This window comes from Harpia harpyja, chromosome 4 (assembly GCF_026419915.1).
Source record: "Harpia harpyja isolate bHarHar1 chromosome 4, bHarHar1 primary haplotype, whole genome shotgun sequence".
NCBI classification, from domain to species: Eukaryota; Metazoa; Chordata; class Aves; order Accipitriformes; family Accipitridae; genus Harpia; species Harpia harpyja.
Genome location: NC_068943.1, coordinates 10,429,493 through 10,433,818, shown reverse-complemented (window position 1 = coordinate 10,433,818; position 4,326 = coordinate 10,429,493). Strand labels below are relative to the sequence as shown.

The window sequence follows — 4,326 nt, the reverse complement described above, 5'->3', positions numbered from 1 at the left end:
TTTATCTTCATGTCTGTTTATGGTCAAAATTGTTTCCTTGGTCTCCCCAGGAACAGAAACTATCTTGTCATTTTGCGAGAACACCTTTGAAAAGTGATCAGTTGTCTTTTTATAAAGACCTAAAGAAACAAGTGGTTTGAATATTTCTGTTTGTTCCCTTGATGTTTTGCATTTCCAATTCTGATTTAAATGTCTGGGAAGATTAAAAAAAAAATTATAAAGAAAATAAATTCTCCGATTTTGTAAAGGTGTTTGGGGGTTTTGGGTGGAGGGAGTGTGGAGTTTTTGTTGGTTTTTTTTGTTTTGTTTTATTTTTTTAGTTTTGGGTTGTTTCGGATTTTTTCCTGAGCTGAAGGAATATGTTCCACCTTTCTTTTCAGATTTGTTAAGTCCAAGGGATTCTGAGCACTCTTAATTTACCATGTATGAAGAGACTGTACATGTGGAAAAGGCCACTGACCTGCAACGTACTTGAGACCTTTGCTGCAGCATAGGGATGGTTGAAATGGCACATTCATGCATTATGGACCTGTGGACGCATCCAAAGACATTCTTGGGATTCCCAAGAATTTTTAAGTCTGGAGAAAATGAGCAAAGGTTAAGCAAGCAAACAACAAAACAACAAAACAAAAAAAAAAAGAAAAAAAAAGAGAGAGAAAATGTTTGTTAAAAGTGAGGTGCATTCTGTAGGCAAAGTAATATTAATAAAATAAAAAATACTGGTAATGAAATACTGTTTCATTATGATGCAGTTGCTGATATGTGTAGACTGTGTAGTGATAGTTTTGAAAATCATAAGTGTAGCATGGAACCAGGTACAAAACAAAATGAAATACAATAAATAAATTTGCTTTAAATAAATAATGCTATACTCATATCTTGATCTCCTCTAGACATGTTTAGTATAGTCTTTATGAGGTCAGATATACAACTATGTGTGATCAGTATTTTGTCCTCAATAGCATTTACACAGTCTAATAACTTTTAAAACAGCTGGTCATGGAGACTGAGGAAGTAGGTCACACCTTTGAAGGGCATTGCAAATTAAGAAACTGTATCTGTCACTTTTCTTCAAAACATTTTTAAGTCAAAAAGTGCAGTGCCTCCTCAGTAAACAAGCTGTGGCATGTAAAAAGTTCAAGACCACCATGTGGGTAACAGCTGAAAACTGAATAGAGTATGAGTATTCTTTAAACACCCACAGTCAATATGTGTAACTTTATGCAAGATGGAAATCACAGGAGAATCACACATTATCAGTGAAGCGAGTCATGGCTGATAGAGACATAGAACAATTGTATGACAACGCTGAACCAGAAACTATTAAAGTACATGGGTTTTCTCCTATTATTTATGTGGATTTTAAACTAAGTTAAAAATAACCATGTATTTTTAATAGTTATGTTTTTTATATTCTCTCTCTTAACCAAAAAGAAAATAATTTACTAGTTGCTGGGTTTCGACCAGCATTCCTCACATTCCTGTAGTAAATGTATGAAACGTAATTAGTAATCAAATTCCCCCAATAAAAGAATCAAAAGGATACTGTTAAGAGAGATCATAGGACAACAAGTTATATTTGATAACAAAAACTATGGAAGGTTTTTTTTGGACTGTAAGTACTTCAGTATTTTTCAGTGGGGCTATGATTAACATTTTTTCAATAAGAACATGTCCAAAAGTAAATGTACCATCAAATTCCATGCAAATATCCCCTTGCTGTGTCTCACTTGGTGCCACTGCATTTCTCTTCCAATATCCCAAAGGAGGAAAAAGCGAGGATCTGGTTTCTCCTGACTAAAAAAGGGGAAATGATACTTCGTGAGTAAGTTGCTGCTAAAGTCCTCATGTGACTACCATAATAAATGCTTCAGCTTAATGTCTCTGACCTCCCTCCCTCACCACATTTAAGATATTTCGTGTTTAAGATGTTGTGCAAAAAGGTCTCAGGTGGCAGAAATAACCTAGCGTACTTGGTTCCAACTGTAGTTTTTACCAGTAGTTGACTTCTTTTTGTTTGTTTCTTCTAGATAAAAATTTATCACTTGTATTCTGTTTTTATTTAATATCAGCCATCAAAAACATCTTTCTGATTTCATACACATTTATTTACATAGGCAATTTTTAAATGAATTGTGTCTGGAATTTCAAAGGGACAACTGAAATGAGTAAAGCCAAATTGAACTAATTGGAAGGACAAAAATGTTATTTGACTGCATACGTTTAATCATAAATGAAAGCTTTACCTATCAGAGTACAGATGGAACGGATACTGAAGCCATAAAGTCTAAACAGTCTTCAGAGACCCTCTGTTACACACAGAGGCCTCCTGAATTTGCCTGATATTTTATAATTAAATATTTTTTATTAGGGAAATTACATCATGATCTACTTAGAAGTGATTTAAATGTTTCTCAAGAGAAGTTAATCAGCTAATTACTTCCTTACATTTTCTTTCAAATAATTCAATAATTCTAAATTTAACTTCGTTTCTGTGTTGAAAATTAGTAAATAAGTTACTATTATTAACAAATTACAGATAGAAAGTATCTAATTTACTCACAACTGGTTACTCTTTCCATCTTTGATCATACTGCATCACTCATATCAACCCACTTTTAGTTTCTTCACACATGTCCATTATATTAGTGTCAGACTGTTCCTGCAGAAGAGTGGGAAAAAGCATAAAGAAGTAACAACTTACAAGATTTCTGTGTATTCTAAAGATCTGTTTGGGTTAAAAAGAATGCTGTTGGTGTTAATTCATAAAGACTTCTTAATTTGTGTGAAGGCAGTCTCTATGTAAATAGAACACGTAACCTATAAGGTTATTTAGCGCATCACAAACTGTGGTTCCTCAGGTTCAGTCAGATGTGCTTTCCACAAACAGCCATGTCCCATAGAGGTTTTTTCAGTTTTGAAGGTGAATCAACTTTTTCTCCACTTATTCCTGTGATACTAAGTCTCCAATTAATCCAGAAACCTTCCCTGGTGGTAAATTATGTGTGTGAGAAATATGCCTTCTTATGTGTCAGATTATCAAGAATCAATTTCATTATCTGCTAAATTTCAGAGCAATAGACTACCAGTTTGCAAGTAATGGAAGAAAATACCTAAAAGTAAGAAAATAACAAAAACGTGATTGAAAGTGTGTTTTTAAAAGTTCATTTTTAACTTCTCTGGTGTCTCCACATCTCCCTTAGATTAAGCCAGAACTTTCATCTGGGATGCAGCTCCAGCTTTTAGACACCTCAGTTTATTTATCTGACTGTAGATGTTTACATGTGAAATAGGCTATCTAAGCTCACGCTGATTTTAATGGAAATCTAACCTAAATCTACTTGTGTCCACACACAGGTGTCTAGTAACATTTGATAAGACTTAGAGCTTAAAATATATCCACACGATAGAAGCAGATGTAACAAAGGACTTATGGGAGACCCATGTGCTTCTGGAGTGTCAGCCTGATGCCAGTCTTGATTTGCTGGAGCATCTCAAGCAAAGTTCTGGAGTCCTAAGTGTGTACAACTACACTGAAGCTTCTTTGTTAAAGAGGGTTTTTGGTTACTCTGACCACTAGGAAAATGGTACTAACGTAAAGCAAAAGGATACCCTTTTCAAACCCAAGCTAAGATTCTTGAATTTTGTTTATTTTCTTTCACGCTTAAGAAAATCTTTCCCTATTTCCAACAATATGGTGTTGATACAGTATGATAAGGCAGAAGGTGTTACTTCCTACCCTTAATTCTTGGCTTCACATTATTTATTCCTATTACATTCTGAAGGCATGCTACTAAAATTTTATGAAACTTGAGATTAAGTCTAGGGAATCTACAGATCTATTACTAGATTTGTAATTAACATTATTCTTTAAGACCCTTAGAAAGACTTAAGTGTGGTAGCAAAACTGCTGAAATTTGGAATAGGATATTTGGGTAGGAATTCTATAACTTCCCACTTTTACGGACCCTTGTTTTCATAGGATGTCTGGTTGAAAATAATCATCAAATAGCGTAATACTGTCTAATGTCTGCACAGCACTAGTTTAGCAGTCACGATATGAGAGACTCACACCATCTACATTATGCTTCCTGTTGCAAGATCAACATTTGCATATCTTGTCTTTATTTAACTTTTTTAGAAGCCTGAAACTAAGAAATTAGTTTTCTCTCTTGTTAGGACTTTCTATTCATGCCTTCAATGGCTTCTTCTTCAAATAAGGAAGGAAGACATTTTTTAAAAAATTGCTACCCCTTATAGTGGTTTGACCCCGGTAGGCAGCTAAGCCTCACACAGCTGCTTGCACACTCGCACATCCACACTGGG

General features: G+C 34.5%; 1 long non-coding RNA gene across 1 annotated transcript; it reads right to left on the bottom strand.

The window, feature by feature from the left end:
* Nucleotides 1-282: 282 nt before the first annotated feature.
* Nucleotides 283-2,662, bottom strand: LOC128141086 (uncharacterized). The gene is made up of 2 exons (XR_008234893.1): nucleotides 2,564-2,662; nucleotides 283-578 (listed from the first exon to the last, which is right to left on the bottom strand). It is a non-coding gene; the product is annotated as an uncharacterized LOC128141086 (long non-coding RNA).
* Nucleotides 2,663-4,326: the final 1,664 nt, after the last annotated feature.